Source organism: Panthera tigris, chromosome A3 (genome assembly GCF_018350195.1).
Source record: "Panthera tigris isolate Pti1 chromosome A3, P.tigris_Pti1_mat1.1, whole genome shotgun sequence".
NCBI classification, from domain to species: Eukaryota; Metazoa; Chordata; class Mammalia; order Carnivora; family Felidae; genus Panthera; species Panthera tigris.
In genome coordinates this window covers 86191249-86215293 of record NC_056662.1, presented here as the reverse complement: position 1 = coordinate 86215293, position 24045 = coordinate 86191249, and the positions used below count along the sequence as shown (strand labels likewise).

Here is a 24045-nt window from a genome sequence, read left to right as displayed (position 1 = left end):
ACCAGTAGAGAGAAAAATGGAATGCCAGAAATAGCTCTTCTGGCTTACGCTATGAACCAAAAACATTACAGGCTTTCATTTAAAGCCTAAGATGGGTTTGGCACAGCTATGACATGTTTTCTCAAGCCCTAGATGGCAGTTACTTATGCTATGTGCTATGGCAGTGACCTCTAGACTCAAAACAAGTATTTTTTCGATCTTCCAGAGTTGATTCTCCCCTATTTCAGGTCAAAATGTCCACCAAACCACAGGTGAGAGAGTAATTTCAAGGTTGAGATATAAGTGCCCAAAGAAAGCAGGAGCAGAAATGGGAGGAAACACTTGCCTCCAGAAAGAGCTCATTCCTGACAGTGTAGGACTGTCAGGGTAGAGAAGACTTCGGAGAATGCCCAACCCACCCCTTCAGTTTGCAGATGGGAAACAGCCCTGTCTACACGTAAGTGGTGGGTCTGGCCTCTGGGTAATGTGCACGGTAATAACGGGTTGGGTTCTCTCGCCTGACCTGAGGTGGGCAGCACGGGTTCCCCCGAGGACGGGAGAATCCATGCCATCCTTCTGACGAGAGACAGAACAGGAAGGTCCGCAGTGAGGGTGGTATAGCCAGCCTCGTGTTCTAACTGCTAATTTTACATGATGGCCTTCAGACAGGCAGGAACTCTTCCTTCAAAGACCATGTCATATTTCCTCCATTGCAAAGTGGCTGCAGCCTGGAGCCCAACCGCTTGGGTTTATAACTCTCCTAAACACACTCATAGCTATTTGACCTGGGGCAAGTTATTATTTCTCTGCACTTCAGTTTCCTCATTAGTAACAGGGAATTATTTTTTCATGTTTATTTATTTTTGAGAGAGAGAGAGAGAAAGAGAGACAGACAGAGACACAGAATCTGAAGCAGGCTCCAGGCTCCGAGCTCAAATTCACGAACCATGAGATCATGACCTGAGCTGAAGTCGGAGGCTTAACCGACTGAGCCACCCAGGTGCGCCAACATGGAATTCATAACAATAGTTACTTTATAGGGTTGTTGCAAAGATTATTCAAGTCATTACATCATATGAAATATTTAGAATGGTACACACATTATGTACTCAACAACGTTAGCTATTCTTTTTATTACTCTATTCTCTCCAAGTAACCTTTACTGCCACATCTACATATTCTAGCATTACCTGTATAGTGAGCTGTGTAAGGTATGGGTTACCAACTCTACCCTTATTAAAAACACCTGAGAGGTACAGAGTTCAGCTTTCACGTCTACCGACACGTCAAACCACATTTCCCGCATGTTTCCTTTGGCCACCAAGTCTGTGTGTGTCTGTCCTCTGACAAGATCATGGTCCTCACAGCTGTCTGAATTCTAAGATGGCACCCCCCCTGGACTCTGCTCACCAGATTTCCATCCTGGGCCCTCACTTTCCAGGGGTTGGAGGTGGTGACGAGGCAGAGGACATACTAACTGTAGAGAAGCATGAGAGAGGGAAATTTAGGTGGGGATGGAAATGTTCCTTATCTCGACTGAGGCAATAGTACCCAGCTGTATGCGTTCGTCAAAACTCACTGAATTCACCTCATACCTATTACGATGGCAACTATAAAAAACGCACACAGAGAAAAAAGTGTTGGCGAAGATGTGGAGAAATTGGGACACTTGCATACTATTGTAAGAATGTAAAATGGCACAGGGGTGCTTTGGTGGCTCAGTGAGTTGAGTGTCCGACTTCAGCTCTGGTCATGATCTTGCGGTTCATGGGTTCAAGCCCTGCACTGGGCTCGGTGCTGTCAGTGCGAAGCACACTTTGGATCCTCTGTTCCCCTCTCTCTCTGCCCCTCCCCTGCTCATGCTCTCAAAAACTTAAAAAAAAAAAAAAAGAATGTGAAATGGTACAGCCACTGTGAAAATCAGTATGGCAGTTCCCCCCTCCCAAAATAAAAATAGAATAATTACCATAAGGTCCAGGAATTCCACTTCTGGGTATATATTCTAAATATATATACTTCTGGGTACATAGGTATTCAAAAGAACTGAAAAGCAGAACCTTGAAGAAATATTTGTATACCCATGTTCGCAACAGCATTATTCACAGTAGCCAAAAGGTGGAACCACATGCAACCCATGTCTCAATTGACGGGTGGATGGATAAGCAAAATCTGGTACATATATACACAAAATGGAGTATTATTCAGCCTTAAAGAGTAAGGAAATTTGGCATGTGCTACAACATTGATAAACCTTAAGGACATTGTGTTAAGTGAAATAAGCCAGTAATAAAAGTCATAAATACTATATAATTCCACTCATTTTAGGTGCTTAGAGAAGTCAGATTCATAAGACAGAAAGTAGAATGGCAGTGTCAGGTGGTGAAAGAAGGAAGGAATAAGAAGTTATAGTCTAGCAGGTACAAAGTTTCAGTTTAACAAAATGAAGAGTTCTGTGATTAGACAGTGGTGATGGTTGTAAAACACTGTCAATATGCTTAATGCCACTGAACTATATACACTTAAAATGGTCAGGATGGTAAATTTTATCCTATGTCTATTTTACCAAAATTTTTAAAAATAATTTTTTAAAATGTGAAGTCTTTAAAAAAAAAAAAAAAAAAAAAAAAAACACCTCCTTGGGGGCACCTGGGTGGTTCGGTTGGTTAAGCGTCCAACTTCAGTGCAGGTCATGATCCCACGGTTCATGGGTTTGAGCCCCACATTGGGCTCTGTGCTGACGGCTCGGAGCCTGGAGCCCACTTCAGATTCGGTTTCCCTCTTTCTCTTCTCCTCCCCTGCTCATGCTCTCTCTCTTTCTCAAAAATAAATAAACATTTTAAAAAGTTTAAAAAAAAAAAACTCACTAAACTAACCAGTTAAGACCTGTGCATTTTATTGTATGTAAATTATACCTCAATAAAATAATATACATCTCTACAGCTTAAGAGGCCAAGGTCTCAGCTTTGTATGCTGATAGTACCCTCTCAGGGCAAGCACGTTGCTCTTACCCTTCATTTAGCAATACCCACTTTTAAGGCAAAACCTCACTCTGTGGAACCTAAAATTCCATATAGCTTTTGAACAGCATCATGGGCAAAATCATGTCTCCTCAGGTATAACAATTATTTAAAGAGAAAATCTGTTCCTTGTGGTTAGGTTTTGCCAACAGGTTACATTATGTTTACTGACCCATTTTCAGAGTTATTTTGGAATCAGAGGACTTCAAGGAAAAGTGAATGGTCACTTTATTCCATGTTCCTTCTTCAGAAATACCAGAAATAAACTATTCCAGGCAAGTGAGAATCTGATGCAGAAACCGCAACTGGTCACAAGCTCCTGCACCGATCTCCAGTTCTGGTCTGTTCTAGCATCATGTCTTCATGTGACCTTCTGCACTTGGGTCACCCCGGCCTCTCCTTATGAATCATAGTTCAGGCTGCCATGTCCCAAGGCCCAGATTCCAAGGTCTTGGTATCTTTTCTTGTGTCAGCAAGCATGAGTCTTAGAGATAAGGCAAGAGGAGGACCTCTTCAGAAAAAAGAACCCTGAATCTAGCATCTACTCTTTCTCTTACACTCCTTCCCAGAGAACTAAAATCCACTCCATCTTTCTTTACAAAAAGCCTTGCGATGCAGGAAGGGAACAGACATCTGGATCTGAATGAGAAACTGAAGCACAGGAAAGAAGGAGTCAGTGAGAAACCAGACATGCAGCCAGCCTCCGTGTTGTCTGGCTGGTTTTACTTATTTGTAGGTAGGAAAACAGAGTACAATGCAGTCCAATCCTTTCCTTATCAACACCACCACTTTTTGCCCAGGAGGGAAGAAAAACTCTCTTCCCAGATGCACAGAGAAAGCTTTGAGTTTTCCTTCGTAGATTTACAGTGGCTCAGCCTCCGAGATCTGGAAGTGAGCAGAGAATAAACACTGCTCTCTTAAATGTCACATTTTCTCCTGTCACCTCCCATGCCCTGAAAATATGCAAGTTTGTGGGCAGCTGACAGCCCCTGGAGCAGCCACTCCCTCAGTGGGCCAGGGCGGGGTTCTATTTCCAAATCTTGCCAGAATTCAAGCTGACTCTGGCAGAAGAATACAAAAACAGAACTGTTCAAATTCTTCCACAGTGGATTCTGATTCACGTAGGGAACTTGCTATTTCTGACGTAGCCTCTCCCAATTTTTCATTAAAAACCCGATGAAGGCATGGGGAGGCGCAGGAAGAAACTCCTGGCAAAACTGAAAAGCCTAGGACTGACATGAGATTATGTCAGAAGCCAAGAGGAATAGAAACTAATTTAAGACAGATGGAGAGTGAGTGTGTGTATGTGCATGTGTTTGTATGTGTGTGCATGATAGTGGGGAGATGGGTTATAACTCCCTATCAGCTCTGTCTGATAAGGGGATCCATCCAGAAAACCTCATCCCAGCCCACCAATCCGACTTGAGGAGTTGTGAGATGGGTCTGTTACTGACCCTATTCACCTCCAAATGAGCAAAGAGGTGTTAGGTGGACACAGTCATGGCAAAATGGATGCAGGGAAAGGTGACCAATGAGAAGAACCTTTGCACAAATGCATGCTGGGAAGAGTATATCTATCTATATCTCTCTATATCTATATATGTAGATATAGATAGATATGTTTATTTATTTATTTACTTATTTATTTATTTAGAGCATGTGATAGAAAGGGAGGGGCAGACAGAGAGAGAGAGAGAGGGAGAGAGAGAAAATCCTAAGCAGGTTCTGTGCTCAGTGCAGAGCCTGACTCATGGCTCGATCATGACCTGAGCTGAAACCAAGAGCTGGACGCTTAACTGACCGAACCACCCAGGTGCCTCTGAAGCATATTTTATATATTTATATATTAAAATAGTACACGCACACACACACACACACATATAAACAAGGCTACAATCTTTATAATTATCTTTGTGAGATATTTCATTCTTCTTTTGACCTATTTCTTATGATATCTGATATTTATGAAAATTTCCACTTGTCCTCCAAATTTACAAGGGTATCCAAAGCCCAGCCAGCTATATGCTTGCTTGCTTTATTTATGTGTTTATAACATAATATTTGGGTGTAATATTAAGACTTATTATTGGTTTAACCTGCTTTTTTGTTGTTAAGTAGGCTCCCTGCCCAGCATGGAGCCCAACACAGGGCTTGAACTCACAACCCTGAGATCAAGACCAGAGCTGAGATCAAGAGTCAGACCCTTAACCAACTGAGCCACCCAGGGGCTCCTAACTTGCTTTTTAGATTAGTTATAGGAACACTGAATCTTTCTCCCTTTTTTCAACTCATATCCCTCTTTGTGTATTATCTGTTGGCATTTTTCACCCATTTTTAGCATCTTAGTTCTTTACTAACATTTATAGAAATTATTATGTTATAAAATTTAATATTTTATATCTAAATGTATTATTAAGTATTTTACCAATTTAACATTATCCTTTTAATTCAGTACAGCCAAAATTTGGAAGAAAATTTTCAATCTATCTAGCCATTTTTTTCCTTTGTACTCCTCCCTCTTATTACTTCAGTAGTTGGAAGGTCTCTTTTTTGGTGAAAGATTGGTAACTGTTGAGCTTGGTGATGAATAGATACATTTTACTATTCTCTCACTCTGGTATATGATGGAAAACATCCATAATAAAAACTTTCTTTAAAAGTATCTCTTGGAGTGCCTGGTGGCTCAGTCGGTTGGAGCCTGAGTCAGTTCATGAGGAGTTTAAGCCCCGCATCGGGCTCTGGGTTGACAGCTCAGAACCTGGAGCCTGCTTCAGATTCTGTGTCTCCCCCTCTCTCTCTGTCCCTCCCCCACTCATGCTCTGTCTCTTTCTCTCCCTCAAAAATAAACATAAATAAATAAATAAAATTAAAATATAAATATTTATAGATAAGTTATACCTAAAATCACATCACTTTCTAATTACTTTACTACCTTTTATTATCATATATGTTCTTGTGATTACTTATGTCTATTTTGTCTGGAAACACAATATAATGGTGTACTACTACCTATTTCCAGTTCTAAATTCAGTGACGTAACATTGGTAACTTGAAATCAGTTATGTTGGCATTTATGCCAAAGAAATGGCCATAAATCAGGGTTTTCTTTCTTTGGAGGCCCACCTGTTCAGTTTATCAGCAAACTGCTGGCCTTACCATATCTTTCTGGTGGGGCAGGATTGGAATATGTTTGTAGGAATAACGCACCAGCTACTTGGGATCTTCCAGGGAAACTTTCTTAAACTGAACTCTAGCCCTTTCCAAACAGCCGTGCCTTTGGGTATTTTGGGGTGCATAGAAAAGAAGAGGTTGGGGGCGCCTGGGTGGCTCAGTCGGTTAACTGCCTGACTTCGGCTCAGGTCACGATCTCACAGTTTGTGAGTTCGAGCCCCGCATCGGGCTCTGTGCTGACAGCTCAGAGCCTGGAGCCTGCTTCTGATTCTGTGTCTCATTCTCTCTCTGCTCTTCCCCCACTTGTGCTCTGTCTTTCAAAAATAAAATAAAAATGTAAACAAAAAAAAAAAAGAAAGAAAAGAAGAGGTTGTGGTTAAGTTGAGTGGGTGGTAAACAAAATGAGTCATATAGTAAATGAGTTACTTTAACATCCTGGGCAGGAGTGCCCTCAATTGGAACATGAAAAGGGTGGAAGAAAAACTAGTAGAAATAAAATAAAGTGATTGTTCTAGCAATGGGAAAGAGATACTTTTATTCATTTTTTAAAAATGTTTATTTTTTTATATTGGAGAGAGAGGTGAGAGGGGTGGACAGAGGATCCAAAGCAGGCTCTGTGCTGATGGCAGGAAGCCTGCTGTGGGGCTCAAACTCATGAACCATGAGACCATGACCTGAGCTGAAGTTGGATGCTTAACTGACTGACCCACCCAGGCGCCCCGGGAAAGAGATACTTTAAAAAAATTTTTTTAACATTTATTTATTTATTTTTGGGAGCGAGACAGAACACGAGCAGGGGAGGGGCAGAGAGAGAGGCGGGACACAGATTCTGAAGCAGGCTCCAAGCTGTCAGCACAGAGCCTGACGCAGGGCTCAAACTCACAGACGGCTAGATCATGACCTGAACTGAAGTCAGATGCTTAACGGACTTAGCCACCCAGGCGCCCCTAATGTAATTTATTTGCTCCTAAATTCATATAATTGAATTTTAAATAGTGACTATATTTAACCATCAGGTCACAAACCCCTGACAATTTAACAATCACTTCTAATAGGCTAATACAAGGACCTTCCAGCAGACCACTGGGAGACAGTAACAAAAGCAAGATATTTTTTTAAATTGTGGTAAAATATACATAACAACACTTACCATTTTAGCCAATTTTAAGTGTATAATTCAGTGGTATTAATTACATTCACAATGTCATGCAATCATCACCACTATCCATTTCCAGAACTTCTCCATCATCCCAAACAAAAATCCTGTACCTATTCAATAGTAACTCCCCATTTCTCCTTTACCTCAGCCTCTGTTAGCCATCATTCTACTTCTTGTCTCTGGATTTGGCTACTAGGTATCTCATATGTGGAACCATATCATATTCTACTGCTGTGTCTCGAGTATTTCACAACCATGTCTGGCCTGGAGGGAGGGCATGTGAGTGTCACTCCACCCTCTCACTTCTAAGGAATAACCCTCCCACAGATTCACCAAACCACAGAAAGTCTGGGGAATCCAGTCTGTCCAAATCACAACCTCAGTGGGGAGACCCCAGGGCAGCTATAATAGGGAGCTCAAGAGAACCTGGAAAGAATAGAATGTTCCACGTGCACAATTAAAATCTCATTATGTTATCTTTTCAATAAATACCAGACCAGTATTTCAATCTAAAAGAAGTTCATATAACTCAGCGTTTATGAAAGTGTGGTTTCCAGACCAATGTTACCATAAGCTGGGAACTTGTTAAAAGTGCACGTTCTTGGACTCAATACCACAGAATCTACAACTCTGAGGGCAGGGCCCAGCAATATGGTTTTTAAGAAGCCCGCCAGGTGATTCTGATGCATTCTCAAACTTGAGAACTATTGCCCTACAGTAATGATTCTAGATTCCAACTACTGATGCTCAGAAAGGTCCTCAAAATGCTTCATGGTCATTCCTAAGTATAGATTCCCATTCATGATCATACATCAAGCATAAGGGAGTGGGGGTAAAAACAGGAAAAATTATAGCAATGAGGGAAAAGTCATAAAGTAACATTTTTTTAATGCTTACTTATTTCTGGGAGATAGAAAAAGAGAGAGCACATATGAGCAGGGGGAGGGCCAGAGAGGGAGACAGAGGCTCTGAAGCAGGCTCTGTGCCAACAGCAGAGAGCCCCATGCAGGGACTAGAACTCATAAACCATGGGATCATTACCTGAGCCCAAGTCGGACACTTAACTGACTGAGCCACCCAGGCACCCAACATTAACATTTTTTTCAAATATCTGCATAAATATAACTCAGGAAATGTATTCGACCAAGATTATTTAAATAGTAGGGTTCTCAAAAACATTCACTGCAAACATGTATTACTCCTGGCAGACCCGATCTGTTATTTTATGATATCTGTGAAACTCTGAATTCAATTCTCTTCCCACATGCTGGCAGGGGCTGTAATGGAGCTCATTCTGTGCTGGACATAGCAGGCTGGGAATCCAGAACAAGGGCCAAATTCCAGTCTCTGTTCTCCCCTCCAGATTTAACCTCGCCTAAGACGGCTACTCTATTCTGGCATAAAATTTTGACATAGTAGTGACTGTTGTGCAGGATTTCTGAGAGGATTAGTAATAATGTCAATCCCCATCATACCTTCTTTCCTCATTAGAGAACTTTCATGGGTTTAGTGGTTGGGCTTGGAAAACCAGGAAAGAAATAATGATTGGTCTAAGGCAACCCCATTCCAACGGCAACAAACAGTTTTCAAGTGGCCGCGTGACCCACTCTGACCGATGAGAAATAAGAACAAACCTACCAAGAGGCTTGGAGAAAGATTTCCCCCCCAGGCTAAAAAGACAAAGTTAGCCTGCCACCTTCCTCCTTTCTTCTGGCCTTGGATAATGTTGGGATACCGCATCTGTAGTTATGGCTTCAAAAGGATCCTAATTATAATACACACTGTAAAGCACCAAACATGATCTCCAGGAAAAAATTCTTTAATTTTAGTGAGCACAAAAATCACCTGGGGAGTGTTTAGAAATACAGATTTGGGAGCTGCTGTATTCTAGAGCTTGAGTCAGTAAATCTTGGGTGGGGCCCAAAGCCCTTATTGAATCTAGTTACAATAAGCACCTCTGGTTACTCCCCTCAAATCCTGTTCCAGGCCCTGCTTCTCACAGAGGTGGTCCCTTGTGTGAGACCCCAGTTCCAAAACTGCCGCTCACCATGCATGCAGGCACTCATAGTCCTTACATAAATACTGATTTTGCCCCATCAGGTCCAGGCATTGTGACAGAAACAAAGACAGAGGAGACAGTATCTTGCTGTCAAGGAGCATGTATGAGAAATAAACCGATACATAGCCAATTCAAAGACAAAGCGGCATGTGGTAACTTATCAGAGTTGCATGGTGGGAGAAGACAAAGCTCCCCACCCCAACCCTGCCCTCTCCCCAGTCAAATGCTCTCATGTGACTTACGCTTCCAAGGACAGATAGGATTCCAATGACAAAAGAGTTTTGCAGGCAGAGAGAGAATAGTAAAAATGAAGCTTCAGCTATGCTTTGGAAAATATTTCATTCAGGGTGGGGCTGGTGCTTTAGACCATGGAGAGAGTGGTGGGAGACAAAGGCCGGAGAGAGAATTTTCACAAATGGTTCATTTTGTGAGCTTGGAGGCTGGACTAAATTTTCCAGGCCATGGGAAATCATACACTCACTCAGCACACACAATAATACACACTATATGCTAGGCCAGGAGATGGAGGTTGTACAGTTCTTGCCCTCAGAGGAACTCAGAGCTGAGGGGTCGGCCCAGGCCTAGAATTAGACACAATAAGGTGTGACCGTTCCTGTGATAGGAGAATCACAGAGAGACAGGAGCATGCATACTGGAGAGTCCCCTCACCCAGATTAAGTCTGCTATCAGCACAGAGCCTGCTTCAGATCCTCTGTCCCTATCCTCTCTCTGCCTCTCCCTCTCCCTGTCACGGTGCCCCTCCCCCTCCCCTGCTGGCATACGCTCTCAAAAATAAATAAACATTTAAAACATAAAAAATAAAGAGATAACTGTACTAAGCAATAGAACAGATGTGAAAGAAAATAGGGATCTACAATCCAGGACAGAAGTTCTAACTATGGAATTTTTGGACCTTCTAGGACCTGTCCCCCAACACTGATTGGTCCCGGCTCCCGCAGGCCTACAGAATGACCTTAATTTCTGAGTGCCCTCTCACTCTTCGATCAATATGCCACACCTCCAGTGAATAATGGTCTTGCTTTGTCATCCTCAAGCCTGTACATAAACTTTTCTTCTCCTACCCACCTCCAGGAAGCCTTCTCTGACCACCCACGATGGATGGAGTTAGGTACACCTCCTCTATTGTTCCACGGCAGTCTGTGCATAGTGTATCAAATCATTTATCACGCAGTCCTAGGAGCTTTGAATTATTGATTTGCTTGTTTATCTCCCTAAGGATGGAGTCTGTGTGCTGTATCTTTGAATCGCTAGTGCCTGTCACATTATATAATAAGTGAAACTTTATCCATGTGGCAGGGGCTGCTGACAGCCTGCCTAGCACCTAACGACCCTTCCCCAAAGTGCTGACCTGTCTCTCCTACCTTTAAATGCTGCCCCAAGTGTTGCTACCACATGAATGGGCCTATGGAACCAAGAGCAGCACACTGCCTTGGTCCGTGCCTGTCACACTCCTCACTCATCTATCACATGGGACCCCCTGGATACTTACAAGGTTAGGATCGAGTTCATCATGAACAAGTGGTATGGACACAGGCTCTACCTCTTCCCCTCTGAAAGGGTCCAGCCCCACAGTCATCTTAATGTCCCAGCCCTGCCTATTCAGGCTGATTCCCCATTCTTAATCCATTATACGGTATAAAAGAGTGACAGAGCACAAAATATTGAATCAGACTGCTATATTCAAATCTTGATTCTACCGCTTGCTAGTATGTGGCCTCCAGCAAATTGCTCAACCCCTTTGTGCCTCAGTTTCCTCACTTATAGAATGGGGCAATAATGGTAGCACCCCCATAATATGGATGAAAATTTAATAAATAACATGCCAGTTGTTTGGCACAGGGTCAGGCTCATAGGAAACACTGGTGAACATTACCTATTAATATCTGTGACACGGAGGCTCTGACATGCAGAGGCAGAGCCCTCATTGACTAAGACACATCTGGCTGAAGACGAGGTCCAGGCTCTGGAGCCAAGGCCGGGCCCCTCAGTGCCAAGGTCTGATATCACTGCTAGGACTTCAACCTAGGGCCCTGCAAGCTGGTCTATCTAGTCTACAAGCTGGGACATATTCCATCTACCTCCTCTCTCTGCTTCTGCAGCTAAACACACATGGAACTGATCAGACCATTTAAATCAGAGCTTTCTCCACCATGCAGTTCAAGGCACCTTACATTCCTTTTGGAACTAGCTGGAGTGAAGTCAAATAAATAATTAATCCAACTGAAATGTATGACAAGAATGAGCAATTGCTATTACATCTCATTGGAAAATGAAGCATAATTGCATGTTAGCTCTTTGTATACAAATAAGAAAGTATATGATCATGTATTAATTTTGAGGTTGGAAAAATTTGATAACTTTTTTTTTTTTAGAGAGAGAGCACAGGAGCTGGGGAGAGGGTCAGAGGGAGAGGAGAGAGGGGCAGAGGAGAGAGATAACCTTAAGCAAGTTTCATGCTCAGCACAGAGCTTAACACAGGGCTTGATCCCACGACCCTGGGATCATAACCCGAGCCAAAACCAAGAGTCAGACGCTCAGCTAACTAAGTCACCTGGCCCACCTACTTTTCATTTCTACTTCATTCTCCCTCTTCACAAACAATGTTAAATGGGTAGATGATAGCTGTGACTCTCTATTTTAAAAAAATATGATAAAAATTCAAATAACGTATAAAGGTATAAAGTGGTAAATCTGGATGAACTTTACCCCCTACCTAGTTATAGCAACCACTGTTATAGTGCATACTATTGGAAATATTTAATGCATTAACAAGCCTATAGACTACAAATAGCTTCCATTATTCTTACAAAAGAAACAGCATACACTGCACACCTGTATTTTGCTTTTTAAAAAATGTATCTTCAATACCAATCTGTATCTGTTCCTATCAACCTGCATCACTTTTTTTTTTTTTTTTGAGAGAGAGAGAGCACAAGCAGGGAGAGGGGCAGAGAGAGAGAGAGAAAGAAAAAGAGGGGGGGGAGGGGCAGAGAGAGTGGGAGAGAGAGGGAGAGAGGGAGAGAGGAAGAGAGGGAGAGAGGGAGAGAGGGAGAGAGGGAGAGAGGGAGAGAGGGAGAGAGGGAGAGAGGGAGAGAGGGAGAGAGAGAGAGAACCCCAAGCAGGCTCCACACTGCTAGGGCAGAGGCCAATGTAGGGCTCGAGCTCACAAACTGCGAGATCATGACCTGAGCCAAAATCAAGAGATGGATGCTTAACCAACTGAGCCACCCAGGAGCCCCTCAACCCGCATCACTTTTTAATAGCTGCATGGTATTGCACTGAATGGATGTTCCATAATTTAACCAGCCCCTTGGTGATAGATATTTAGTTCATTTCCACTCTTTTGCTGCTACAAACAAGGCTGCAGTATATATATCCTTATACACATGCCTCTACATACATATCCAAGTATATCTTTATGATAAATTCAGAATTCAAATTGCCAGAACAAAGGCAAAACCATTTTTTAAATTTTGACAAACTGACAACTTTTAGGGCAATTCTGAACAGTATACCTACATAACTGCTATGTATCCATGATTGAGTTTAGACAGATGTCTATAAACCCCTTGAAATTGTATGAGCAATGTCAAATATGTGTTTCTTTTTCTCAAGAGAACTTCATGGCTTTAATCAGATTCTCAAAGTGGTCCTAACTAACAAGGATAAGAATTACTGAGTCAAGAGATTCTTGTATAGCACCAAAAAGCATCAATAGCAGAAGTTAAAGCTAGGCAGGACCCAGAAACTTTCTTTTTTTTTTTTTTTTTTTTTTCAACGTTTATTTATTTTTGGGACAGAGAGAGACAGAGCATGAACAGGGGAGGGACAGAGAGAGAGAGAGGGAGACACAGAATCGGAAACAGGCTCCAGGCTCTGAGCCATCAGCCCAGAGCCCGACGCGGGGCTCGAACTCACGGACCGTGAGATCGTGACCTGGCTGAAGTCGGACGCTTAACCGACTGCGCCACCCAGGCGCCCCGGGACCCAGAAACTTTCTAAGCCCCCTGGAGAGGAGAGGGAAGATGCTGGGGACTGATTATACCAACAGGCTTGTATCTATTAAGGACTTCCTCCAGGGGAGATGACTCAATTACACATAAATTAGGAGAACTTGTTCCCACTCATAAACCAGTCCTTCTATGTTAGCTTCTGGTAATAATTTAATGTTACCTCTTAGGAGGAGTGAGGTGAGTGCCTCAACCCAGGAATGAATCCACAGTGACTGGGTAGGGAGGTCTTTCTATTGACCTGACAAAGGGCACTCTCCGGGCCTCCTGCTCTAAGTCAGCCTGTTTATGCTGTGTTATATCTACATCTTAAAGGGGAAGGGGGAAGTAGGGTGGATGAAGGTGTTTCCAAAGCAATTTACAGTCTGGCCTATAGCTGCAATTCTCCCCTCTTGCTGTTATGGTTCATTCTAGTGCAAACATTCACTTGGGTTCTTATGCCTAGCAAAACAGACCAAGAAGCAGTATGGCAATTTACTGACCTCAAGTATCTTGAACATTTAAAAAGAATTCTTCCAAAGTGGTGCTTCAGGTTCCCATAGCAAAAGCTCTTAGTCCAATTCAAACACTGAACACTAACATGTCACTCCTAATTTCAAAATAAGCAAGGTGGGGGCGCCTGGGTGGCTCAGTCGGTTGAGCGTCCGACTTCGGCTCAGGCCAAGATCTCACGGTCCGTGAGTTCGAGCCCCGCGTCTGGCTCTGTGCTGACAGCTCAGAGCCTGGAGCCTACTTGGGATTCTGTGTCTCCCTCCCTCTCTGCCCTTCCCCCACTTGTGCTCTGTCTCAAAAATAAATAAACATTAAAAAAAAATTTTTTTTAAACAAGCAATGGGCCTTAGAAATCCTAAATTATTAGGGAAAATAATCTTAATATAGTAATCCATCTCAGTTTCAACTAAGCTTAAAAACAAGCAAACAAAACCCCTTTAGTTTAGACCCTTTATTTGGTCTCGGGGTGTCAAGCACTGGAAAACTATGGGGTGAATTTGATGTAATAGGTATAATAAAGAGCTGTCCTTGAGAATGGGGACAATTCCAGCTTTTACCACATTATTAGAGTTTACAGCACAATGACAGGCTAAGTTCCCCGAAGTCCTGTGTTTCTGTTAATGCTTTACTCAATTTATCAGGCATGCACATTCATTTAAGTGTTTCCAAAGCTTAGTTTCTCAAAACAAGGTCCAAGAAACACCTGAATCGCAATCATCCAAGGAACCTATTAAGTATGCATTTTCCTGGACCCAGCCCTGTTATACTGGATCAGAATTGCGGGGAGTAGGGCAAGAATCTGTATGCTATGCAAGCTTCCTGAGGGATTCTGAGGTACCCTGAAGGGAAAAATATGGCTTTATAGGTCATATTAGTTTAACCTACTGCCCTTCACAGCCCCATCCAAAAGGGGCTACCAGGCCCCTGCCTAGACACCTCTGCTGAGAAAGCTCTCCGTTTCCAAGTCCACCCAGCCTACGGGTTTCAAAGGCCACAACTTAAATTCAACAGAACCAACCATCCAACCCAGCTCTGCCCAACGCCACAATGAGTGAGTTTATTCTCTCATCTGCAGGCCAAGCCCCTCAAGAATGTAGGGGCATTATTAATACGTGTCTCCACGCCCCCCTCATCTGTAACACAAGGTTACTTAACCCTACCTCAGGTGGAAATGAAGATTAAATTATTAACCAAGCATGACTGTTATTCAAAGTCCCTCCAGGGAAGACATCACAGTGCCTATCAAATTGCCGCCATTGTAGCCCTAACTGCAGTGAAAATAAACCCTCAAGAAAAAAAAGAAAAAAGAAAAGAAACCCTCAAGGGCTAGCTTTGGGCCAAAGCACAGCCCAAAGCCCAAGCAGAAGAATTTTTTTAAAGTTTCCTGTTTTATATTTAAAAAGTATACAAATTCTGAATTCTACTCCAAAATATATGATTGTTTTAGGATAAAAAGTATTTTAACCTCAAATGTCTGGGTAAAGTTGACACCCAAGGAACCCCCCCTTATTTATTCTGAAGCTCCTAGTATTCCCTGGCAGTGCCTGACACTCACCTCCATCCCCCCTCGTCCCCCTAAGAGGAGCAGGCTTAGTCTACAAGCAGAGGATCAAGATGGGGAAAACAAATGAGTGGCCAGACATCAGCAAAGAAATGGGCCAAAGGATAGGAGTCTATGGATGACCAGAAGGCTCACTCTTCAAGATGCTGAGGACTGGTGTGGTTTGACTTGACTGTGCATGTTACTCTCTAACTTGCTTCCAGAGAAAAAACAATCCCTAACCAAATGTAAAAATATTCGGGAGGGAAAGTCATAGACACCCTAGATCTAATAGTCATGTGCTTGAGTGTGTGTGCGCGCGTGTGTTTCCCCAAAACAAGAGAAATCTGGCCTGAGCTGAATGTAAGGGATCTGGCCTTGGCCAGATAGGGCTGGGCTCTGGCAAGGAAGGAAGGAAGCAGATTTCGGGTGGCTGTTTGTACCCATTTTCTCGTTCCTGTTCTCTTCCTCTCCTGCTTGCTCTTTCGCCTCTCTGTCATCTGACAATTCCCTGGCAACTAAAGAGCGAGGGTTTGGCTATCAGTTGTGTTACTTGCAATTTAAGGAGGAGGTGGGATGGATAATTTGGAGGGGGGGACCCTATCCATTCTTCCCACCGTCAGCGGGAGAGAGCAGATGGCCACTTGTCACAAAAGGTGTGGGTTACTCGTTACACCTCACAGACTTGCATCAACCTGGGAAACACTTCAAGTGGGGCAGACTGTTGAAAAGCAATAGCCTCTTGGGCCCCAAATCTCCCGCTAGTCAAAGCCAAGACAAAAGAGTGGGACCGTGCCACTCTCAGGCTCAAGTCATGTATCTCATAATAACAACTGATTCCCATGTGCCAGCCAGACATTATGCTGGGGGCATTAGATACACGACAAGAAAAGGGTAAGAAACTAGGGAAAGGGAGTAGTTTCTTAAAAAGAGAAAAGAAAGAATTCAAAAGAAAACTTAGGTATGAGATGGAGTCAGCTGCAGGGAGTATTAACTCAATCCTTTCTAGTTAATTCCCAAAGCCAGCACAGTGCTTGGCACAATGAATAACTGTTGTGGTCTCTGGTCTACTTTCTGAGCCGTATAAACTGCTCCTTCTGGAAGGTACCGGTGGATGTGGGACGCGTTTGCCTCCGCTTGGCCCACCACGAGCGAGCCCCGGCCCGGCGGCGCCAGCTCCACCCCGTGGCCGCCGAGCTCCGCCCGCAGGCCGACGGCGGGCATCCCCTCCTGGGCGCGGCGCAGGGCTGTCCCTGCAAGGCTCCCCGAGGCTGCTGCGCCCCCTTCCCCGAGCCCAGGATCCCCCGTCCTGGCGCCCCCTTACCGCTAGTGCCGAGAATGGGCAGCGCTCGTCTTCTGAGGCAGCGCAGAACACACCGTTGCCGGGGCCGGACAGCGGGTCTTATTCCGGGCGGACCCGCCCCACTTCGGGGTGGAGACTGAGCCCGAGTTCCTGGTCGTCCCTCTGCACACGGGACCGGAAAATCCTCCGGGGGGCGTAACGCACCTGGGGCCAGGGGCCAGCACCGCCGCGCCCCGCGGCCCAGCGAGGGGCCAGTGTGGCCCCCAGGCCTGAGGCTGCACCGGGCACGTGCCCGCGTCCCGCCGGTGACAGGTCTCGCTGTCCAGGCTCCCAGGCCTCGGCGCCCGTCCGGATCGCACCTTCTGCCGGGCACCGCTCAGCTCCGCGTATGCCCCCGCAGACTCGGAGCAGTTGGACTCTCCGGGTCTGCGGCGTCCGGGCGCCCCTACACTCTAGGAAGTTTGAGCCCCCGGGCTATTCCGGCGCCCTCCCCGCGCTCGCAGAGGCCGGAGTCCCGCCGCCAATCACAGCTCCCTCCCCAGAAAACTGCACTTTCTCTCGCCCAGCCTGCGGCCGGAAAAGTGGGAAGTGAAATCTCAGCGGCACATTTTGTTTCCCTCTTGCACACTCAAACGAATACCCCAAAAAGTTCCCAGTACTTCCACATCTCCCTTGAGGAAAATCGAGTTCCCTTTCCTCGGGGAAACCTTTGGGAACAGGAGTTCGGAGCACCCCCAAACCCATCTCTTCTCCCCGGTAAATTCCCAGGTTTGGTGCTGGTCGGTAGCCTCTAGGTTGGGCCGGGGAGCCGCGCTCACGCCTTGTAAAAACAGTTTCACGTGCGCTCGTATCTGCCTCCTCGAGTTAACACTGGCTTTTTGAAGGCACCAACTGAGTCTAGGCCATCTTTGCACACACGCCTAGTGTGGCTTCTAGCGCATAGTAGGTATTCAGTGAAAGTTTGCAGAATAAATCTTTTGAGTCTACCGGCAAATACGGATTCTATTTGACAGAGGGTAGGTAGCTTTGGTGAGTGTGTTTGCTCTCCAGTAGACCAAATCCAAGTGACTATTACACCCTTAAAGCCGGAGAGGTAACATTTAAATTATTTCATTAAGATGTACCAAAAGGACGTGGTTTAACATGGTTAAGAAATGAGCTTTAGGATCAGACTGGTTTAGATTCTAGCCCTGGTTTTGATCCTTTTCTCTGCTTGGTAACTTAAAGTTTCTGAGCTTCCGTTTCCGAACTAACCCAGAGGAAGCAAAATCAGGAGGAAAAGAATGAAATGGGATAATTCATTTCCTGAGTGACTAGAGAAGACTATTGCATCCCTGAAAAATTAACAATTAGGCTACTCTAAAAAAAGTAAAAGGTTGGGAATGGAGCTGATGCACTCTGCCAAAATCACCTTTACTGACGGCTGCCCCTTTCTCCCATAACTGCCCTCACATCAGGTTGAGGAGACATAGTCAAAGCTAACTTTGTGGGGTACAAAAGGCCAGGAATACATTTGTGATACCCTTCATATTCAAGAGCTCCTGTGGGCTTAGGCTTGGGCTAAATTTCTGCAGAAACCACACCTGTATTCTGCATCTTCCTTTGCATTACCCTGCTTGTCTCAAGTACAGGTTTTTCCTGAGAGTGCTCCCTTACTGAGTAAGGCACTTACACAAGAATCTTCATCTCCGGTTCTGCTTCTAGGGAGCCTGATCTAAGACAATGTATTTTATTTTATTTTAATTTTTAAAATTGTTCTGCATTAGAGAGAGAGAGAGAGAGAGAGAGAGAGAGAGAGAGAGAGAATATGAATGGGGGAGGGGCAGAGAGCTGGAGGCACAGAATCTGAAGCAGGCTCCAGGCTGTGAGCTGTCAGGACAGGGCTCAAACTCATGAACTGCAAGATCATGATGGGAGCTGAAGTCAGTAGCTTTACCGACTGAGCTACCCAGGTGCCCCAAAGATAGTGTATTTTAAAAATTAATGTAATTGTTGAAATTAAAGACTGGAAGGAAACTTTAGAGATAGCAGAATGAGCACATGCATTTGCCTCATTTCCCTCTTGAAATCCAACTAAAGCAACTGCAGATTAAAAACAAAAATCTCACAAGAACAAGATAACAAGAGAGGAAAAAGAACAAAACTTTGGAAGCTGGAAAGCAGATAGACATGTGGTAATTGACTTAGCAGACCTGAGAAAAAGAATTCTCAAGCCCAGAGTAGGTAAACGTGAGAAGCAACATGAGAGGGGCTCTTAGGTGGCTCAGTCAGTTAAGCCTCTGGCTCTTGATTTTGGCTCAGGTCATGATCTCACAATTTGTGGGTTCGAGCCCCATGTCAGGCTCTTCACTGACCCTGTGGAGCCTGCTTGGGATTCTCTCTCTGTCCCTCCCCCACTCATGCTCTCTCTCTCTCTCTCTCTCTCTCTCTCTCTCTCTCAAAATAAATAAACTTAAAAAACAGAAGCAACATGAAATTTCTCAGGATTTTTCAGGATTTCAGGATTCTCAGAATTTCTCAGGATACGTACTGATGTACCATGTGCTTCTGAAAGTAGATATATACTTAAGAATAAAAACAGTGTATATTTTCTAAGTCTGTAGAATCCCTAGTACTGCACAGCTGCCACTGCCCCTCTCATACTTCGGCAAAAGACTGAAAATATATTCTCTCGAGGGCATAAAGCAGAGGATCTCTTGAATGGGACTTACCAGGTATAGTCAAGTTATTCTGGTTATTTAAGTTTCCCTAGCAAAGTACCTCAAAACTTGGTAACCTAAAACAATGATCATTTTATCGTATCTCATGTTCTTGCAGGTCTGAATCTGGACAAGTCTTGGCTGGGCAACTCTTCTGTTCCACATGACATCAGCAAAGGTCACTTAGCAGTATTCAGCTGGCAGATAGGCCATTCTGGAGGATTCATTCACGTGTCTGGTATCATAGCAAAGTGAGCTGGGAGGCTGATCTCAGCTGGCACTCTCCACCAGAGCATCTAAGCATGCTCTCTCCACATGGCAGTCTCAGGGTAGTCGTGTTTCCTACTGGGAGGCTCGGGGCTCCCAGAAAGGATACTCTAAGAGATCCTTTGTCCAGGAAGACATTATTAGGCTTCTTATTACCTAGGCTTGAAAGCCCCTGAATGTTATTTCCTTTGCATTCTATAATTCGTGCAAGTCACTAAGGCCAGCTCAGATTCAAGGGAAGGCGATTTAGGCTCCATCCCTGAATGGGGGGACTAACAAAAATTTGCCATGTTAAATAACAAAAATTAAACCAAGTAAATTTTAAAGTAAATTTTAAAGATCTAATTGGCTTTATTAATTGATTCACGTATCAGGCAGCATCCTGTCTAGCAAGTAGGGGGGACCTCCAAAGGCCCACAGAAAAGGAAAGGCTTTTAAAGGTAGGGAGGGAGTGGAAAAAAGGAAATTATTAGCAAAGAGTCCATTGTTTTAGACAATGTTGCCCTCCTAAGGGGAACAGAAGGGGTCTATCAGCAAATTTCCTAGTGCTGACCAGGAAATTCCATGACAGGTTAAAGGTTACATTTCTGGGAGGTTGGAAACTGCAGTCCGGTTAGGTATTAAGTCTTGGCTTAATGACTTGGGGCCTTGTCCTACATGATGCCATTTTGGCCCTGTGGTTTTCTATTTAACAGTGGCCATACTTAGCTAGGGAAACGGTACTGATATTGACGATCTATATGAAACTTAATATGATGAATATTGAACTTGTCAGTATTCTTCCTTCAAAGGGCTCCTACAGCATTGGTAGCCAGAGTACAGAATTGGGAATATTCTTCTTTGGGGAGAGTAAAGACCTAAAGAGATTGTCATCAGGTGTTCAATGAAACCGGAACAACCCTTTAGTGAATTTCCCTTAGCGAAGTCCACGTGCATGCATAGAGCCTCCAGGGAGCATTTAAGACCTCACTCCTAGGGTTGCTAGATAAAATAGAGGACACCTAGTTAAATTGGATTCCAAATAAACAATCAAAAACTTTTTACTAAAGTTTAAATACATATCTACTCTAAGTATGTCTTTTATCTAAAATTCAAATTTGGGGCGCCTGGGTGGCGCAGTCGGTTAAGCGTCCGACTTCAGCCAGGTCACGATCTCGCGGTCCGTGAGTTCGAGCCCCGCGTCAGGCTCTGGGCTGAAGGCTCGGAGCCTGGAGCCTGTTTCCGATTCTGTGTCTCCCTCTCTCTCTGCCCCTCCCCCGTTCATGCTCTGTCTCTCTCTGTCCCAAAAATAAATTTAAAAAGTTGGAAAAAAAAAAAAAATAAATAAAATTCAAATTTAACTAGGTGTCCTGTTTTGTTTTATTTTGTTTTGCTCTGACACTCTTAAATAAGAACAGACAGCTGAAGGTCATCAGAATTTAAGGGAAGGATCTGACATAAATCAGAATGGAAAAAAGGAACTTTGAAGAAACAGAGTAGAGAGAGAGAAGAAAACTTTAAAAAACCCATTATCAATTTCCTTTGAGAAATAAAAAGAATGAGAATAAAAATAGAACAGATTCTCTAAAAATGAAACACTCAGAGAACCAAACAGAGCTCTTGTAAATTAAAAATATGATAGCAAAAACAAAAAACTCAATAGAGTGGTGGGAAGATAAAGAAATATTCTAGGATGTATAGAAAAAGGCAAAAAGAAGAGAAAGAAGTAAGAAATGATAAAAAATTTGAAAGCCAGCCCAAGACATCTGGGAAACAGAGAAGAAATCAATTAAATAATTCAATTATATATTTTTAAAACTACAGGGTATTGTTATCCGAAACTGGGTTTGCCTCTTGGTGAGTGTGGAGCCAACAGACACAACCAGGTCAAAGAATAGGAAAAGGAAGTGTTTTACTTGTAACATGTAAAGGAGAACATTGGAATATTTCACCAAGTAGTGTGTCCCTGAACAACACTGGGGAAGTTTTAAGCTAAGAGTTCATAGACATTCAGAAGGGGCTTATGCAGCGATGCATTCAGCAAGGAATTTCGGCAAAAGTCATCTTTGGGTAATAGAGTCCAATTCAAAGTCACAAAAAGGCTGGCAAGGGTCAACATCATCAATTTTCTGGCTCCGGTTGGCCTGGTATCTGAGAACTCAAAGGAGTTTAAGAGCTTACAAAGTTAACTCAAGAATTACATCAGGTCAGTCTTCACTTTTGAATCAGCCCTGGGAGTTTTACCACTGATTTACTGTCCCTGATGTGATTAGCCTATCTCCACTTTCCACACTGAAAGTGCTCATTGAGTCCAACACAATGGGAAAAAACCAGAATCATATCAAGGTACATCATGATAACATTTCAGAAGACCAGGGATATAGAGAAGATCTTACAAGCGCCCAGAGGGAAAAAATGAGATTACGTACTGTAAGGGGGGAAGAATTTCCTCTACCCTTCAGGGTCCTTCTAGGTGGACTAAGAATCAAATCGACATGAGACAGGTTAACAGGAGAAAGTCAAATTTAGTAGCATACATACACAAAATCCACACAGACATGGAAATTCCAAAGACAGTGGTGTTATATGACACTTATATGAGATAAGAAGAGGGGTAGGGGTCTGAGGATACAAAGGGGAGAAAGACCATTAGCAGGAAGGTGAGAGGAGGTGTTTGGAAAACAAAAGTTGCCCTATTATGTGGATAAGTTTCTTGGGTAAAGAGGAATATGTTAATAGCTCTCTTCCTGGTACAGGCAGGCAGTTGAGGGGGAGGTAAAGAGCTTTTCTTAAATCTCCTGGGTTTTGATTGTTTAACTGAAAATAATGTTCATGCCAAAGCAGCCCATCTTGGAGCAACCTGCCACTGACCCCTACAAAACCAAGGATCAAGAACCAGAATGGCATCAGATTTCTCTACTGCAACACATCAAACTGAAAGACAATGGAATAATGCTTTTACAATTCTGAGAGACAATTTCCAACATAGATTCTCATAGCCACTCAAGCCATTGGTCAAATGTGGGGGTTCATAAAGATATTTTCAGACATGTAAGATTTCAAAAAATTGATCTCCCAAGCACCTTTCCTTTATTTTTATTTTTTAAAGTTTATGTATTAATTTTGATAGAGATGGCACAAGTGGGGGAGGGGCAGAGAGAGGGAGAGAGAGAGGATCCCAAGCAGGCTCTGCACTGTCAGCACAGAGCCCAATGTGGGGCTCGATCTCACAAACCATGAGATCATGGCTTGAGCTGAAATCAAGAGTCAGACACTTAACCAACTGAACCACCGAGGGTCCCCTCCCACGTGCCTTTTCTTTTTTTTTTTTTTAATTTTTTTTTTTAACGTTTATTTATTTTTGAGACAGAGAGAGACAGAGCATGAACAGGGGTGGGGCAGAGAGAGAGGGAGACACAGAATCTGAAACAGGCTCCAGGCTCTGAGCTGACAGCACAGAGCCCAACGCGGAGCTCGAACTCACGGACCGCGAGATCGTGACCTGAGCCTAAGTCGGCCACTTAACCGACTGAGCCACCCAGGCGCCCCCCCATGTGCCTTTTCTTAAGAAGCTTTCAGATGGTATGTTCCATCAAAATAAGGAGGTAAACCAAGAAGATTTTTTAAAAAAATTCTTGAATAGTGGATTGGACAACAGAAAATGAATGGCAGGGTTGACACTATAGTCATTGAGCTCTAATTTTCTTTAACTGTAGAGTATAGCTAATATTTATATAAGCACTTACCATGTGACAGTCACTATTCCAAGTACTTCAGATATACAGTTTTAATCAATTAATTCTCACAGCTCTATCAGTTAGATGCTTGCATAGAGTAGGTGCCGATAAGTATTACTATGGATGGTATACCATCATTTTTTTTAAGTTTATTTATTTATTTTTGAGAGAGAGAGAGAGAGAGCGCGCGCGCAAGTGGGGGAGGGGCAGAGAGAGAGAATCCTAAGTACTGACAGTGCAGAGCCTGACACAGGGCTTGACCTCACTAACCACGAGATCATGACCTGAGCCAAAGTCAGGCTCTTAACCTACTGAGCCACCTAGGCGCCCCTACAATCCCTTACTAACTTCAACAAAATTGTATTAAACTTCCTGTAACAGATTGTATTTTTCAAAATTGGTCACAATATATTCGGTCTCACATGCTCTTCTAATACCCTGCCCCCCCACCCCTAGTCAAGAGATGGTCTCTTTGAAATTGAGTGGGCTCCTTGGGTGGGCTTCTGTGAGTACAGAACAAAAGTAATGCTATGTGGCTTTCAAGGCTGGGTCTTAAAAAGTGATACAGCTTCCATCTAGTTCTCTCACTCAGAACAAATGCTTGAGGACCCT

General features: G+C 43.6%; 1 protein-coding gene across 2 annotated transcripts in view; it reads right to left on the bottom strand.

Annotated features, from left to right (window-relative positions):
• Positions 1-24045, bottom strand: part of ANXA4 (annexin A4) — a 94359-nt gene that overhangs the window by 45090 nt on the left and 25224 nt on the right. Inside the window, exon 1 of one of the 2 annotated variants that reach the window (XM_042981641.1) lies at positions 16773-17002. The exons of the other annotated variant lie outside the window; for it this stretch is intronic. The gene's annotated coding sequence lies outside the window, so the exon portion shown is untranslated. Of the gene's footprint in view, positions 1-16772; positions 17003-24045 lie in introns of those variants that run through there. 2 annotated transcript variants of the gene reach the window in all.